Source organism: Dipodomys ordii, unplaced genomic scaffold (assembly GCF_000151885.1).
Source record: "Dipodomys ordii isolate 6190 unplaced genomic scaffold, Dord_2.0 Scaffold80, whole genome shotgun sequence".
Taxonomy (NCBI): domain Eukaryota; kingdom Metazoa; phylum Chordata; class Mammalia; order Rodentia; family Heteromyidae; genus Dipodomys; species Dipodomys ordii.
The window spans coordinates 7227181-7246714 of record NW_012267296.1 but is presented as its reverse complement, the minus strand read 5'-3'; positions in this window follow the sequence as shown (position 1 = coordinate 7246714).

The following is a 19534-nucleotide window of genomic DNA, read 5'->3' as shown; positions in this document are numbered from 1 at the left end:
GCAGCTCCTCCGAGCTTTGTCGGTATCCAAGATGGAGATCACCGGTGCTGGGCAGGGGAGGGGTGGCCTTCCCTCCTCTGCTCCCTGAGAAGGAGTGAGTACGTCGGGCTTCTACTCACGCCCAGTCTTGCATCCTGGGTCGTCTCTGGTCTGCAAACTGCAGGATGAAGATGTCTGCTCCTTGTTGGTTCTTGGTGGTGTTGATGCGTCTGGCTCCTTCGTCCCGGACTCTCTGTGTGAGCGCTCAGGTATGGCTTCGGTCTCCGCCGCTTGTGTCCCTGCCGCCACCGCCGCGACGGCTGCTGGCAATCGCTCAGATGTGTCTTTTTTGCCTTGGCTTCCCTCTCTTGTCTAACTCTCTGTCCTGTGATGGCACAGTTGGTGTGATTCTCTGGCTTGGGACTGTTCACTGGAACTCTGAAACTGCTTTCTATGCGAGAGCTTGTTCAGATTCCAGCTTCTCCTCCGCCATCTTGCTCCTTATCCCACAATTAGTAAACACTTTTAAATTAAGCTTTATCATATTCTCTGAACAGCATAGAATTTTTATGTGACATTAAAACTATTACTGAAGATACACTTAAGTAAAAACCTAGTAGAGTGTATTATTCCTGTTGATTTTAATCATGTTATTTTAAGTAATATTGACTATTCATATACATATTCCTATCTGTGGTACACTGTGGAAATAACATCGTAAATGTCTTCTACACAATTAGGGGACTAAATGGATAAATGCAGTCATCAAATCAAGCTTTGTTCTGAAAGACTGAACTATGCTGAACATGATCTTATTATTCATTAAGTTCATGTTCAGAGAGAGCTAGCCATTTCACAAGTTGGTCTATGTACTATGAAATTGGTATGATTTTAATAATCTTCCCTAACATTCATAAATTTTATATTCCCTTATACAGGAAAAAAGAAATCTATTCTTTATAAGGTCTTGAATCATTTGAAGATTTTCAAAGTGATTAGAAATAAATTGGTATATGTGGCCTTTAGCTTGAAAACTATGATCTCCATGGTTCACTTCACATTCCCTTAAAAAAACCTTTATTTCTGTTAAGCTCAATCACTTTTTTGAAAATACACTATTATTTAGCAAGTATGTTTTTCTTTGTCAATTCTGACATTTCACAAAGGCAGCCAGGCTTGAGGTCCATAACTTAATATGTTAAATGAATTTAATTCAGGTAGAATCATCTGGCTAAGCAATTGATCTTTGAAATAGAAGTCTAAACAGACATATAATGATAACATTTTTAAGAACGTTTTTAACTTTTGCTGCTGCTCTTCCCCCTTCTCTTCTTAATATTCATTTTTGTTGCATCTTTCTCTCTCACACACAGACACACTTATGCACACTAACTTATCTGATGACCTGGTTGGGTTGCTATAATAAAATTTTGTTTATAACCTAAGAGCATATTACTTATAAACTATAGAAATATATTTATCACAATTCTAGAGACTGAGAAGACCAAGATCAAGGTAACACCATGAATAGTTCACTCTTTGTCCTACTGTTTCTGTGATTCCTCTTCCCTTCCTCAAATCAGATAAATTTATACACAAGACAAAGTGTTCCAAAATCAGAAGCAGTGACAACAGGGAATAAAACAGAGGGAAAAATAGAAAGACAAAAAAATAGCTGAAAGAAAGAGAGGGAGGGAGGGCGGGAAGGAGGGAGGGAAAGAAAGAAAGAAAGAAAGAAAGAAAGAAAGAAAGAAAGAAAGAAAGAAAGAAAGAAAGAAAGAAAGAAAGAAAGAAACAGAAAGCAAGCAAGCCACAAAACCCTCTTGTTTCCATATCTTGGGGTTCATTTGATTAACATCATTTTATATGGTCATAGGTACATAGTTATTGGGCTATTGTGATTTCTTGTAGGAATATCCAGACATATAGTAATTATTACAAATGAGAGAAACCATGGAGCATATGTTCCTTTGGGTCTGGCTTACTTCACTTAATATAATTTTTTCCAAGTCTTCCCATTTCCTCATGAATGGGACGATGTCATTCTTTCTGATGGAAGCATAGAATTCCATTGTGTGCATTTAAAAAACACCTATATTATAAACCTTAGACTCTTCTATTAAAACACCTAAATATTAGCTATGTAGATATCATCAAACAAATGATGAATTCCATCCCTCCCACTTATTTGAAGAGTGGGCTAGTTTTTTCCCCTGAGTATACATTTTCATATATATATGAAAAAATATATATGCTACTTTCTGTCTAGGGCTAGTCAGTTACCACACTTCTGACAATAAACATTATGGCAGCACATTAAAAAACCTATCAACTACAAAACTTTTAGTGTTGTTAAGTCCATTATACCATTATTCACATGTGCTTCTAATAGCAATCATCAGGAATCACATGCAGCACTGAACTATTTTCAAACCATTGATCAAGAAGCATTGTACTCATAAATTGTCATATTGAGTTGAAACCCCTTTTCACAATTACTTATTGATATTAAAAATGTAAGCATACTTCAACACAGAACTTCATGAGTGGATTTTGAAATTTTAGCAGTTTTTGGAATTTAATTTTTGAAACTAATAATATTACTACAAAAGGAAATGTTGTCAATATTAAAGATATAGCCCCCTCAGCATAATCATTAATGATTAAACTCAACCATTCAGATTTATTGTATTAACATTATAGTAGTAAATTTCCATGTGCTGACCTGAAGTAACTCCAATTATAATACCAAAAATCACTCTAGTTTCTTATACTATCTTTGAAAAATATAATCTTTGAAGAATAACTTTGATAAATTTTCTACTTTCAATACAGAACAGAAATTTTTAGATATACAAATTATTCCTTTATACTGACTAGGCCTTCTTTTAAATAGAAGTGCATTAACTGTAGAAATTCTACACTTTCAGACATTTTATTTATCTTTATGGCTAGAAAAATCATCTTTTTTTCTTGTTTCTATCCCTTTCCTCTTCATCTTTAATTAAATGTGCAGCTCTTAGTTGCTATTATTGTTTATTGAATGTGTTGATGTCTTAAAAACTCCTAAATAAAAGAATTTCTGTGTATGGTTGCAGACTCCCTTATATTTAAGATATTCCTATTTCTTCAATATTACTCTGTGCTGAATAGATATGCTTAACATTCATCTTCTTTCTTATCCCAATTCTTCTCTGTTTGCTTCTTATAATGCACTCATTTTTTTGTGATTTTCCTCATTACACAAATTTACTCTGTAGCACATATTTTGCCTCCTATCATTTTCCTCGAAGTACCACTCTCACTCCCACCTTGAGCCCTACATAGAGTATATGATTAACCTCTACAAACACTTATGTTTCCTGAGTACTATTTGGTTGATCTTGACTTAGTTTAATATATCTATACTAGAAGGCTGAGTGTTTTGGTTGAGAATTGAAGAATGTTGTTTCCTATATATGAGTGTCTTTATTAATTCTAGGGTTAGTAAAATAGTGCAGTATAAAATAACCTAGGGCCAGGACCTTCTTAGACTTAACTATTTCATGCAAAACACTATACATTGTATTTAGGCAATGCTTTCCTTTAGTTTAAATGTCTTCTAAAGAATAAAAAACATATACACATTTAAGACTGGAATGGAGCATTGTACTCTTAAAGAGCCTTCTTAGTTAACAAAGCAAAAACACCAGAGGGATTTTTCCTTGGACTCATTGCTATCAAATATATTCATTAAAGTCTTGACTAAACTATGATGAGTAGACTCATCAATTACTAAGATAATATTAAACTGTAGTACATTGCAATTTGACCACTGGTAATTGTGCTGAATATAGAATTACTGTGCAAATGATCCCTATTAAATATATATTTAACTTTTCTTTGGCATGCCACTATGGGTTCTGCAGAGAATAATGGGAAACATTTAAGAAATCATTGTATAAATAAGAAAATATTTATTAGAAAAAGACCTTTTCTTAGTTTCTGCCAGTCCTGTTAAGAAAAAGAAAAACAAATAAATTACAAGTAATAACATTTTATATGAAAGTGATGTATGAAGTAGGAAGTAAATGTAGACAAAGAAAATAAAAAATGGCAGAGTTAGGCATTTTTGAAGTTAATAGATGTGTAAAAACTTTGATCTTTCAAATAATCTATGCTAGAAAAAGGTAGAAAATGAATGTTTATGTAAACATTTTATGTTTCTGTTTTTAGCAGTTTTTATTATTTTTAAATAGTTGTACAAAGGAGTTACCCATTCAACACATCAGTTCATGAATACAGTGCTTCTTGATAGATGTTATGCTTTCATCATACTCCCGAATCTCTCCTAATCCTACCTCTCTCCTCAGATTTTTTAATTTTGTAGGCTATGAATTAAATTATATGACTCTATTCTCTCCACCCTTCCTCTCCTCATTCATCTATCCTCCTGTCATTGACCCCACCCCTCATGTTCCAAGTATCTGTTTCCTGGTATTCATTTTGTTGTATTGTGAGTTGCCTTTCTAAGGAATTGCACCATTTTAATATCTTGCCTAAAATATCATATTCTGTTAATACATTTGTATACACTTGCGTACAACTCTAAAGTATTTGCTAGCACATTTATAAGTTAGTTCCAACTTGGTTCTAGCAATTTTTAATCATAAAGTTTTGTGTTGTCTTCTTTACGTTATGTAATTCCTGTTGGCACATTTTTCATGTTGTGATACAAAATAATTCTGTCTATCTATATAACAATTTAGAAATTAGTTTTATCATTAACCCATTTTGTCCTCAACTATTATCAAGGGTTTTTTGTGTTTAACTCTCTTATGTCTTAGATTTCCATAAGGATCTCCCATCCTGTGAATATGATAATTAAATCTTGATTAGATTGGCAATAATTTTAGTAAATTGTGGAGACTGGACTTGTATTCAGATTTCAGACTTTAAGTCCATTTCTGGAAGAGAGGATCTATATTACTACTTCCACCGCAGAAGTGATTGATATGGTTTATTTTGGCACTACTGCAATTTGAACTCAGGGCCTTGTGCTTGCAAGGAAGGTGCTCTATCATCTGAGCCATATCCCCAGTCTTTTGCTTTCGTTATTTTTTGAAAAGACTACCACATTTATGCACAGCCAGCCTAGACTTCAATTCATACCACCACATCCCAGCCTTCTATTGGTTAATGTAGAGTCTCATGAACCTATCAATCATGAGTCACTGTGTTCAGCCATTGATTTGATTGTTAAAAATTGTATTGCTTTTCTAACAGGGTATCAGTAGATCACACTTATAATTCTAGCTACTTGGGTGGCTAAGATCTGGATGATCATGCCAGACTGAACAGAGACTCCATATCAGCAGAAGAAGATGGGCATAGTGGTAAATGCCTGTCATCCCAGCTATAACAGGAAACCTAAAACAGTAAACCCAAAACAGGCAGAAAGTGAAACCCTATCTCAAAAATAATAAATACAAAATAGGCTGTAGGCATGAAAATTATCTGCTTAACAACTGTGAGACCCTGTGGTCAAATTTCAGTGTCAACAACAATAGCAACAGAAAAGTGCTATTGCTCTGGAAACCACAACCATTAGAGATGTATTCTTTTCTTTCTAAAAGATTATGAAATTATATTAGATGATCATTAAGCCAGATAGAAATTTTTAGTCAATCTTCAATTTATCAGTACCATAGAGAGATTTTGATTTTAATTCTTTGAAGAATATAATCCTATCTAATGCTATTTGCATATCAGTAAAAGTCAAAATAGTATTTTCTTCATTAATAATACTTTTTTCTACTGGATCATAGAAATGAAATACTTCTCCATTCTTAGATTTCATTTTTATGTAACCTTGGTTGATTTTTGGTAAATCACCAAGTAGTTGGATGATTCTTCCCAGTAAGAAATTGAAAAATTAAACCGAAGTTGTAAAAAATCAAAACAAAACATTTATTTCCTTTTAGCTCATACATTCATAAAGTCAGAGACAATCACTAACTCTTGTTTATGGTTCCAGATATCAACAAGAAAATCTTTATTCTTAATTTACCCATAATTAATCTCTGAAATAAAAAATGTCTTTATAAAATCATAGAACCCATTTAAAGAAAATTGTTTGTTCCTTGCACTGATGGCTCATGTTTGTAATCTTAGCTACTAAGGAGATGAGCATGGCTATTAAGTCAGCCTGAGTAGGAAAGTCCCAGACTATCATTTCCGATTGAACACAGAAAAGCCAGAAATGGTGCTGTGGCGCAAGTGGTAAAGTGCTAGCCCTTGAAGAAAAAAAAAAAAATTTAAAGGAAAACACCAGAGACAGTGTCTAGGCAAAATCAAGCCCAAGGACCAGTACAAGAAAGAAAAAAAAATGTTATTATATCTATTCTATTTTTTAATGTATTTTTTTTTGTTGGTCGTGGGGTTTGAACTCTGGGCCTGGGTGCTGTCCCTGCTCTCTTCAGCTCAGGGTAAGCGCTCTACCACTTGAACCACAGCACCGCTTCCAGTTTTCTCTTGGTTTATTGGAGATAAGAGTCTCAAGGCTTCCCTGACTGGGCTAGCTTTGAACTGCAATCCTCAGATCTCAGCCTCCTGAGTAGTTAGGATTCCAGGAGTGAGCCACCAGAGCCTGGCTCTATTCTATTTTTAATATCCCAAGTTCATAATACATTTTTCAGAAATTGTTGAGAAGAGTCCCATGTTTCTAAATACAAAACATTATATAAGCTTCTCTATATGGACCATTAGTCTCTAAATGGATCTCTTCTATTCTTTAATTGCAACTCTTCAAACTTAAGTAACCTTTAGATGTTACTCCTGCTCCATACAGTTTGGGGAAATGATGTTGCAATATTCAGCACCCATACTCAGTCCATTAGCCACATCAAGAATGACTAAAGGGAGCGAGTTGGTGCATAAAGAGGCTAGTACTGTTTTGTTGTAAGCTAAATAATAAGCACGATCATTTCCATTATTGTTATCAGTTCTTTAAAGTTCTGTACTCAAATCAGTAAAGACCATACTTCAATCAAATGTAGTAAACTGTTAAGCTGAAAACAAAATATTTCATTTGATGAGTCATACTAAAATTAAAAGTTTATAGCTCAAATTTTAAGGGAAACATGAGGAGTTATCTTCTTTGGCTCTTATATTCTTAAGATCCTAAATGGATTGAAGCAGATAGATACCACTTTGGTACATGAAGCCTCTGATTTCACAGAAATTTTAGGACAAGGTAACACTTGAGAAACACCTGTTGGGCACCTTCATGACCTTATTGCAATTTATAAATAATTAATGTCAATTTTATTACCACTCTAATATACACAACTTGAAATTAAAAAAATACCTGTGTCTTAAATTTTATTTTTATTTTTTGTGAATTTCAAATAATTGTCCAAATGTTTTACTATTTAGCATGCTCAATTAAGTGTTCAATGCTGCTTCATGAGAGTCATCTCTTCCATCACTAAGTGTTATCATTTGCTGTTAGTTCTCTAGACTAAAATAATTACTATTTTGGTACTATTAGGTTTCCATTTGCAAGCCCTAAACATTGTCAAATTATAAGGCACTTAACCTAGGTTGTTTTAGAAATACTGAAAAAAGTTTACTCACAGAGAAAAAATATCTAAATTATACTCCATAAAGGGGGTTTATTAAATAACAAAAATTAAGCCAGTAGTTATCAATTGTTTAATTTTAATATTTTCTAAAACTGCAATAAAATTTCCAATACATATTTTAGGTATTAAAGAATCTAAATGTTTAATTTTTTATCTACAGAGACTAGACATCATTAAGAATGTAGTGCCTATGAATTTTTAAAATGCCATGATTCATTATGTTATATACCAATTATATAGAAAATAATTAATTATATTTTATAACATTTGATATATTTAAAAATTCTGAGTAGTTTAAGCAGGTATTAAGGATCCACATTCTAAATATAAAAACAATTGAAGTGCTTATACATTTAAATGATTTGAACAACCGCAGATCTCAGACCACACTTGGATGTCTTTCTGTTTCATCCCACGGACAATAGTGTCGAATATATCAGAAAATTCCCATTTCCCTTCTCCTTTTATTGGTAGCTACATTTAATAATGTATTACAAAGAGTATTAGATATCAGAAATTCCTGTTCAAGGATAAACTCTAACTATGTGACTTTGGGAAAGCAATCACGTGAGTCGGCAATTGAAAAAAAATCCTTAAGACTATAAACTCAAGAAATACATTACCCATGCATTCATTGAAATTAATGGGCTTGTATTTTTACTTGGCCAATAGAAAAATAAGATAGAAGAGCTCAAGAATAGGGAAGTTATATATAAACTCTCACAATAACTTGAGTGCCAGTGTCTGATGCTTATAATCCTAGCTATTCAAGAGACTCAGAATTGAGGATTACAGTTCAAAACCAGACCATATAGGAAAGTCCAGGAGATTCTTATCTCCATTTAATCATCAAAAAAGCCTGAAATGGAGCTGTAACTCAAATGGTAGAGAACTGACCTTAAGCAAAAAAAGCTCAGGAACAGTTTGCAACCATTCTCTACCCTACTGCCAAAACCAAAAACCATAAAACAAAACCTCACAATAAGCCATGAACATGGTAAACCATAGACTTTGTCAAAGTAACTTGATAATAAAGTTATCATATGATTTTTTGAAAGATCTTGAAAGAAAAATTATATACCAAATTAATTTATTTTATATAATAAATACAAAAATAATAATATAATAAAATGTTATATCAGCAAAAGCTGAAGAATCATAGGAAGCAGAAGTTAAAAGGAAATTCCTGTTAAAGCTTACAGCTTGAAAACTGGCATTGATAATTTCATCTTGGTATCTATAATTTTCTAATAATATTCCCAACTACACATCTTGTCTTCCATTAAGCATAAAGTAAGCTCATTCACATGATGGAAACACTACCCAAACAGGAATGCAGAAGACAATTTTTTTATTGTCACAGTGATGTACATAGGGGTTATAGTTACATAAGTAAGGAGGTAATAAGTACATTTCTTGTCAAACTTGTTACCCCTTCCCTCATTTTATAAGTAGATTTGTTATATTTGGATTGAAATGCTAAGAGAAAACATTTTATTTATTTATTTATTTTTGGGTCAGGTCATGGGGCCTGAACTCTGGGCCTGGGCGCTGTCTCTCAGCTCCTCAGCTCAAGGCTAGCATTCTACCACTTGAGCCACAGTGCCACTTCCAGCTTTTTTCTTTATGCTTATGTGGTGCTGAGGAATCGAACCTAGGGCCTCATGCATGCTCTACCGCTGAGCCACCTTCCTAGCCCTGAGAAAACATTTTAACACATTGCCTAATAGATTCAGTGTAAAGCAAATAATATCATTGAGATTTGCCCTTGATTCTCTGGTATGATATACAAAAATGTGCACCTTTACATAATTTATTAGGCCTACATCAAAATAATCTTAAAAGTATTTAAGTAGAAAAATATCTCTACACCTAAGACTTTGAATGACTAAAATGGAAGGATTTTTTAAAAGGGTTTATTCAATAGTTGGTAAATCATTGATTAACTCCTTGCCCATTACATAGGGAAACTAGAAAGAGTTATAGTCCATTGCAGCAACTAGATTTCATCATTTCTGATACCTATCTAATGAACCCAGGTTTAAAAAAAAGTAGTATGATGGATGAATTGTTTTCATACTTGTGGACACAAAAAGAAAAGAGAAATGTTTAGTCAAGCTTTAGATATACATCTAACTATCAGAATGCAGTAATTTTACAGCTCCTATATATTTAAATTATCAACATTTGGAAGGAGTATTCATAATTTCCACGCTTTAAGATAATTGAAAGTATAAAAAGATAAAAAATGTATAAAACAATAAAAGATAAATGAAATTATCTTCTTTCTTGATATGTATACCTATACAAAATCTTGTCCAATGTATAAAGTAGTACAGGCTTTCCCACTGAATGATAAAAGCTCTAAAAAAGAGATGAGATGGATGTATTAAATAAATATCAGGCTTAATGAGCTTACATTTAGTTAAGTATTATAAAATCACACACATCAGTGTTCCCGTAGATAAACATTATTCTATTCATGCCCTTTATGCCACAACCCCTATGAGTGATATAAGGTGTAACAGAAAAAGTATATAAGGAATGGAATACAGTTGATGATAATTTTACATCCCTAATAAACAATATTGATGTTAACTCTCTTCCATATTTATATTTTGTTAGAAATTACTGCTTCATTTCTACCTCCCAAACTTCCACTTTAATTTCAGAGTGACAAAAAGATGTCTACCAGATTTGGAAAGCAAAGTGAACATCTTGAGCATGCTATTGACCATATTCTTGTCTTGATATCGGAAAGAAGAAGGGCGCGTAGTCTACATGGCACTTTTGAACAACCACCTCATAACATTTTTATAGCTGCTCTCGAAGTGATTAATGTGGTCAAGATGATACTAAGCATTCTGGAAAGGTAATTCTTAATATCTGATACTTAACATCCTAAGATAGCACTATATTTCCCTCTTTCTTCTTGGAAATTTTAAGTGTGAGTTTATCTTACTTCCATACTTCATTTTAGTGATATTCTGAATATCTCTCTAGGGTATGCAACATAGTTACCTTTCTTTCAATGAAAAGAAATTTATCTTATGAATTTGACAGAAAAACATTCATTTTACAAAAGTAGAATTTTTCTTCTTTTTTGTATTATTTTGAAATATTAGGTTTGGTATAAAATACAATGGTACATTGAAACAGCACTTATCTATCTACAATATATCAGGAATACAGAAATACCACACTGAAGTTCTAAATTACTGCATATGAACTTTATTGCTGAAACAAATTTTTTCGTTGTATTTTGATAAAATTAGGGATTCCTATTTCTAAAACTCTGTGCTACCAAATGATTTCCATAACCTTCTCTTGCTTTCATAGCAACATTTATAGAACATTAATATTTGGATTTCTTAACTGCTGTATTGACCAAACTGTAGTCAACACTTAGTTCTACACACAAATCAATCAATTTATAGATATTTACTCCTAAGGCCTTTGCTCCTGATAAGTAGTATATCTTAAAGGTAACAGATGTTATGTAGTGAAAAAAAATAAATTTAGAAGTCAAAACTTTTCCCCACACTTTTTTGTTACCTGATATTCAAATGACCCATCATCACCTTTTTGCTACAATTAACATTTTTTCACATGAAGAACGAAGAAGCTAATTACCCACTTTTTTCAAAGAAATTTCTGTCAGATGAAATTTAACAGATTCATCAATTCTGTTTTCATTTGACATCCTTACAAACAACTATCTGGTGACCAGTGAAATTCTCAAACCAAAGTCAGAAACCAAGTATTTTGGATTTTTAGAACAAACTGAACTTAAGGAACAGAATGAGAAGAAGAATAGTGAGCCAAGGTAGCCACAGGATGGAGTAGCAAAATTAGAAGTTACTCATATGTACATAATCTTCTTAACTATGACTTGGCAATTCACTATAGTAGATATTTTCATTTTATCAAAGTAGTCTTATTACAAAATTCACATGATCATGTAATATTGTTTCATTAAATTCCTCAATTTAAGACCTTTTTTGCCTTTGTCAATGAAACATACGATCAAAGAAAGCTTTATTTTATAGTAAGTAGTCCCTAGGACAGTCAATTCCTCTTTGAGAATATGATGACTGATAAAAATTGATTTCAGGTATCATGACAATTCATCTTCACATCTTCATTGTTTTAGCTGATCAATTTCACTTTGAGTTTTTCATAGCCCTTGATTAAGAACTAGCAACTACTAATAAGAGCTATTCAAATTCAACCACCTTTTCACTAAAGTGAGGACACACTATGCATCTAAAATATCTCTGGACACCAAAAAATGCTATGAATTGGAGCATCAAAAATTGTTTTGTGCTAGGCAATTTGTTACAAAACATCTTAGTACTTTTAGATTTCTTTGCTTTTAATCACTTATGATATTCCAAATACCTCCTTTGGAAAGTTCATATGCTTTGCAAATTTTATCCATTACTCATCAGCTTATGAGAAAATAGCATGAATTTAAACTATAGTTATCACTGAACCAAATTAAACTTCCTGTAAAACTATTACACTGTCTCTTATCAAATATCTGGTTAGAGGGTCAACTAGAGGAATTACTCCTGTTCTCTTTGAAAACAATAATTACAGTCATAGGAAAGTAATTTCTATGGATTATTGAAGATCACCCTCATCATATTTTTCTAAAAACCACAAGGGAAAGATGCTGTTAAGATACAAATTTTTCATTATTGGTTTGAATATTGAATTCTTCTCAAATTGCTATTCAAACTACAGTATGACTTGGTTCATCCTTCCTTAATCAAATATATTATTTAAAATTAAAAATTGCTTCAGCTTTTTGCAAAAGAAGCATATAAATTTGGTGAGTCATATTGGTAAGACAGACAATACTAATAAAGATCTTTGAGAATGAAAGATGAGTACAATTCAATATGTCATTAGATATTAAAGTGAAAAAATTAGCCGGGCTCCGGTGGCTAGTCCATGAGACTCTTATGTCCAATAAACCACTAGAAAATCGGAAGTGGTGCTGTGGCTCAAGCGGTAGAGCGCTCGCCTTGAGCTGAAGAGCACAGGGAAAGTGCTCAGGCCTAGAGTTCAATCCCCTCAACCGACAAAAGAAAAAAAAGTGAAAAAATTGGTTAACTGGCTTATTTTAGGAAGATTTTCATCTTTTTTTTAATATATTTGTAAAATGTGAAGCCTTTATAGTTACCTGAAAATTTTTAACTTTCCTACAGTGCCTAAAGGACTGATTTTATAAGCACTCTAAGCTTACATATATGTGATAGAACTTCTGTTTAGTGCTGCATATTAGTGACAGAATATTTTCATTTGTTGTAGAAAGTATGAGCTTTTTAAAAATTCTTTTAATACTAAGTGGAAACCTTATGATGTATTGACAAGGATTGTTTTCCTCATTTTTAGATTTCCGATAGCTATTTAAATTGTGACCAAATTACTAATTTGAGGTAGAAAAATATTATGACTAAATTCATTGGGAGTAATATATTATTTGAAGACCATTTGTCTAAACATTATTACCCAAGATCCTAATTGGAAAGCAACATAAATGGAGCTTATTTTGTGCTGAAATTTAAAGTCAGCATAGGATGAAGGGGAGTAGCCTTTTTCTAGGTTCTCATTTTTATCAATGTAGATATTTTATCACATATTTAGAAATAAATGAGAAGACAAAAATGGCCCAAGGAACTTTACCTACCAATTTCATGAACTGAACAATTATAGTTTTCTATATGGGTCTTGGCAACTACTTTACCACCAAAAACTATAGGCCTAGTTATATTTTTATTTACTTCTTTCAAATTACCTTAATGATAGTTTTAAATAAGGAGGCAATAAATATTTGCACATGCCATATGCTTTGGAAATAGGTCTCCAAAAATGGCACATTACTGCAAATACCAGAGATTCCCATGTCTTATGAATTTAGGGAGACTTGTAAATTTCTTTATCTAATGTTATTAAAAATAGAAAATTTCCATTGTGAAAGTTAATGTAGACTCATATAATTGTAGTGAATGATAACCTGTTTCACAAATGATCTTTTAAATTATAATTTTATTATCTTTAGTTGTACAAAGGGATTATTATTCACAAATGAACTTATTCATTTTTATCAATCTTTTTTTATTATATTTAATTAGCCATAGAAAAGGTTATCTTTTTGTGCTGCTGGGTATTGAAAACAGGCCTTTGCCCCTGTTAGGCAAATGCTCTTACCCTCAGCAACATTGTAGCCCTAAATTTTCTTAATGTACAGATGAAGTAATCAATCATTCTCCAATAAAGATCCATAGGTTTTATCTCATTCAGGTTTGGACTTTTCATTATAGGTAATTCATAGAAGAAAGGCTAAGAGACATAAATAATAAGTTCCAAATATTACATTACAGTGTCTTATTGCTTATTTGTGGCTAAATTAATAATAGATTTAGCTGTTTTAAGAAATCTAGGTGTGTATCATATGAATGATTAATACTTGACTCTTTTCATTTTTATTCATTTTTCAAATCATACATCTGGAGTATGTGACATCTGAAGTAATAAAAATTAAATAATACACAAAAGGTCTATTTAACCATCTACTTTTTCACAGCAATTTAAAAGCAAGAATTATTTGTAAATTCTGCCCTTACTATCTTGCATACCCTATTGAAGACATAAAAATATTATAGTTACAGTTAGTTTTGGTACTTTTGATAGACTATTGTAATGTCTAGAACCCTTGGAGATTTAATTTTTAGATTGTAACTCTCGATGTCCAAAAGCATAAAGATAAGATATTCCGAGAAACTAAGATTGATGGAATCTCTTTGTCATCTTTCCCTGGCAGGCCTCCATTTGATTGCATGTCAGAGTTTTCAAGTCTGAAAAATCATCTCATTAAACATATCACATTACTGACTCATTTCTCTGAACAGGTAAGACATGGTTTTGTTGTGCTGTTCTCCATATATCTTCATTTCATTTACTCATCCAAGTCCAGTTAAACTTATCTTCAGGGACTCCTGTACAACCTGTCATTTCTTTACCATTTAAATGTCTACACTGAAACGCAGGGAGATACTTTGTTAGAAACAGAATATTTGAGAAACCTCCATACTGCTTTCCAAAGTGGTTGAACAAGTTTACACTCCCACCAACAATGCAGTAAGATTCCCTTTTGACCACATCCCCTCCAGCATCTGTTGTTATTACATTTCTTGATTATAGTCATTTTAACTGGGATGAGGTGGAATCTCAAGTTCTTTTGATTTGCATTTCTTTTATGGCTAGAGAAGTTAAGCATTTTTTCATGTGTCTATTGACCTTTCTTATTTTCTCTTCAGAGAAGTCTCTAAGTCTTTAGCACATTTATTAATCAGGCGGTTGTTTCATTGAGGATTTGTTGTTTGGGAATATAATTTTTTGAGTTCTAAGTATAATTTAGATATGAGACCCTTGTCCCTTGTAGACTAGCTCCCCTATGACCCAGCAGTCCTACTTTTGGGCATTTACCCAAATGATCACAAACAAAGCCATACTAAAGCTAGCAACACAACTATGTTTACTGCAGCATTATTCACCATAGCTAAGATATGGCACCAAACCAGATGCCCCTCAGTAGATGAATGGATCAAGAAAATGTGGTGTATATACACCACATGGAATTCTATGGCTCCATCAGAAAGGATGACATTGCACCATTTGTTAGGAAATGGAAAGGCTTGGAAAAAAATATATTAAGTGAAGTAAGCCAGGGCCAAAGAAACATACGTCCCATGATTTCCCTTATTTGCAATAAATAGTATATGTCTAGGACAAGCAGAAAAGGTCAAAAGCTATGTACATATGACATATAATGTGATGCTAAGCGAAATGAACCCCAAGATAGGGACCCAAAAGGTTTTACCTTTCTTGCTGTTGTTTTCAATGTATTTATAACATACTATGTTTTTTTGTTTCTCTTTTATGTTCTTTCCCCATGGTACAACCCTATTTCACTGTATTGGATTCTGTTGCTCTGCATCTTGTTTATACATTTTTTAATTTGGGGAGGGGAAGGGAAATAACAAAATGCTGAAATAAGGATTTAGGTTGACCCATGTAACAATGAGATGTACAAGACACTATGTCGAAAACAAACTTTACTGCTTCGGAGGGGGGAGGGAGGAGTTGGGGAGGTGGGGAGGGAAGGGATGGTACGGAAAATCCAAGGAGGAGGTAGCAATGCTTGATTGGAAATATGCTTATTACCGTACTCATGTAACTGTAACCCCTCTATACAGTACCTTTACAATAAAAATATATATTGAAAAAGAAACGATATTTGTATAGTAAACCAAATGGAGTTGTCACCTCAGATCTCTTTCCTATTCAACTCTAAATGTAAATAGTAATTCATTTTTCTAAATTTAAGTATTAAGCTGATCAGGAAGTTTTAAATGGCCTTACTTTCTAGTAAACATTGTCTAGCCATGAAAAACTTTCAATGTCCTTTTAAGCTCATAGCATTGTTTCTTTTTTTAATTAAATATGTTTTTTATTGTAAAAATACTGTACAGAGCGGTTAGAGTTACATGAGCAAGGTAATGAGTACATTTCTTATCAAGCATTGTAGCCTCCTCCTTTGTTTCCCCTACCATCCTTTCCCTTCCCACCTCCACAACTACACTCACCCCCTCTTTTTCCTCCCTGACTAAGTTGTAGAGTTCATTTTTTAACATTGTATTTCTATTTTATGTGACATATTATTAATAATATGTTTTGCTCATTTCTAAATATGTCATGATTGTTTAATTCTCTACTAGGCTTTTAAAAAAACTTACTACTTGCTTCATATAGACTTTACTACAATGATTGCTTCTCTTACTAATTGATCTGCCTCTTAAGGGTTAATTTGATTACTCATTCATTCATTTGTTCAACTTTCCATTCACTGACTCATCTCTCCACGAATCTGTCTAACAGACTGGGAGACACTGAGTTTGTAAGTTCTTATTTTTAGAATCTGTCATATGATGTTAAAAGTTGTTTTAATTTCATAATTGTTTCAGGTTTTGCCTTGAACACATATATGTGCTAGGCTTCATGGAAATACCAATGAATGACAGATATCTTTCCTTCAAAATTTAGTAGAATAATGAGATATTTAAGCAATGTTTAATTTTAGTGTGTATATAATGCCTTAAAATTAAACTAAGTCCTCTTAGTCTATATCCTATCCTACATAACCTTCTAATAACAGTTAATAAAATGTTTGTAAAAATATATGATGTAGTAAATATTTGGAGATAAAATATTCATAATGTTATATGCTTATAATCCCAGGTACATGATGATTGAGGCATGAGGTTTATTTGGATCACTTGAAAGCAGGACCAAAGACCAACTGCAGAGCACCATGAAAATCCTTCCTTACATACACTCTCAATATATATACATACATACATATCTAAAATAGACACATATATATGTATATTCATATATGTAGACATACATATGTATATGTGTGTGCATGTATACGTATATGTATATTCATGTGTGTGTGCATGTATATGTATATGTGTATATGTATATATGTATTCATATAGTTGTGTATATGTATAGATGTGTATATATATGAATATGTATGTGTACATGTATGTATACAAACATATATACACATATATACATGTGTATGTATATATAATGATTGTTCAATATATCAGAAAGTCTTGAAATAGTATTTATTGTCCCCAAACTTTGCTTTTTGTTTTCATAGCATTCTCCCCCTACACTCTTATTAGATTGTAACATTTGTATGAGTCTTGTTTTATACATAGACTATTTAATAAGGTTTTTATTTAAGTATGTATATATACTTTTCCTGTATTGCTTCTTTTATTTGTTTTCTGTACACTAGAATATAACTAGACTTAAACGAAAATAATTTTTATTTTTATTTATTTATTTATTATTTATTCATTTTTTGTCAGTCATGGGGCTTGATATCTGGGCCTGGGCACTGTCCACGAGCTCTTCAGCTCTAGGCTTGCACTTTACCACTTGAACTACAGTGCCACTTCTGGTTTTTGGTGGTTTATTAGAGATAAATCTCATGGACATTCTTGCCTGGGCTCAAATCTCAGCCTCCTGAGTAGCTGGGATTACAGGCTTGAACCACCTGCACCCAGCTACAATAGTAATTTTTTTCAAATAAGTTTTTTATTATAAAAATACTGTATAGAGGGGTTACAGTTACATGAGCAAGGTCAAGAATACAATTCCTATCAAGCATTGTTACCTTTTCCTTTGTTTTTCCCTACACTCCCTTCCCTCTGACCTCCATAACTACATTCCCTCCTCCCCCCTCCCCACTTTCCACCTAAAGTGAAAAGTTCATTTTTCAATTTAATGTCTTCGACATCTCATTGTTACAATGGGTCAACTTATATCTCTATTTAAAATTTTTGTTTTCCCCTTCCCCTCCCCAAACTAGAGAAGTGTATATACAAGATGCACGGCACTAATACTAAATACAGTGAAAACAGGAGTCATACTATGGGGGAGAAACATATAAAGAAACAAAATAATATATCACATAGTACATAAGAAACACTTGTGTCCCTATCTTGGGGTTCATTTAGCTTAACATCATCTTATCTGGTCATATGTACATACTTTTTAAACTTTTCTGCTTGTCCCAGACATATACTAGTTATTGCAAATAAGGGAAAACATATGACCTATGTTTTTTTGGGTCCGTCTTACTTCACTTAATATAATTTTTTCCAAGTCTTTCCATTTCCTGGCAAATGGGGCAATATCATTCTTTCTGATGGAGGCATAGAATTCCATTGTATATACACACCACATTTTCTTGATCCTTGCCCCTACTGAGGGGCATCTGAGTTGGTTCCATATCTTAGCTATGGTAAAGAATGCTGCAATAAACAAAGTTGTTCTAGTAGTTTTAGTATGGTCATGATTGTGATCATTTGGGTAAATGCCCAAAAGTGGGATTGCTGGGTCATAGGGGAGCTCTATGTAGAGTCTTTTGAGGAACCTCCACACTGCTTTCCAAAATGGTTGAAAAAGTTTACACTCCCACCAACAATGCAGTAAGGTTCCCTTCTGTCCACATCCCCTCCAGCATCTGTTGTTATTAGAGTTCTTGATTATAGCCAATCTAACTGGGGTGGTGTGGTATCTCAATGTTCTCTTGATTGGCATTTTTTTTGGTCTGGTCGTGGGGCCTAAACTCTGGGCTTGGGCACTATCCCTCAGCTCTTCAGCTCAAAGCTAGCCCTCTACCACTTGAGCCACAGCACCACTTCTGGTTTTTTTCTTTTTTGCTTATGTGGTGCTGAGGAATTGAACCCAGGGCCTCATGCATGCAAAGCAAGTGCTCTACCACTGAGCCACCTTCCCAGCCTTTGCATTTCTTTTATGGTTAGGGATGTTGAACATTTGTTCATGTGTCTATTGGCCATCCTTCTTTCTTCTTCAGAGAAGTTTCTCTTTAAGTCTTTACCCCACTTATTTATCGGGCAATTGTTTCTTTGATGATTTGTTCTTAGGGGATTTAATTTTTTGCGTTCCAAATAGACTTTAGATATGAGACCCTTATCCATCATATGGCTAGTGAAGATCTTCTTCCAATCTGTGGGCTTTCAATTGATCTCACTAGCTATGTCCTTTGCCATGCAGAAGCTCTGCAGCTTAATGCAATCCCATTTGTCTAACCTTTCTTTGATTTGTTGTGTTTCTGGTTCTCTATTGAGAAAATTTTGGCCTGTGCCTAGGAGACCTAGGGTTTCTCGTATTCCTTCATGTAATGTTTTCAGGGTGGCTGCTTTGACTCCAAGGTCTTTGATTCTGGTGCAGGGTGATCCAACTATTGTTTCTTCCTGGTATTTAACCAATTTTGCCAGCATCATTTACTGAAGAGACTATCTTTCTTCCATTCT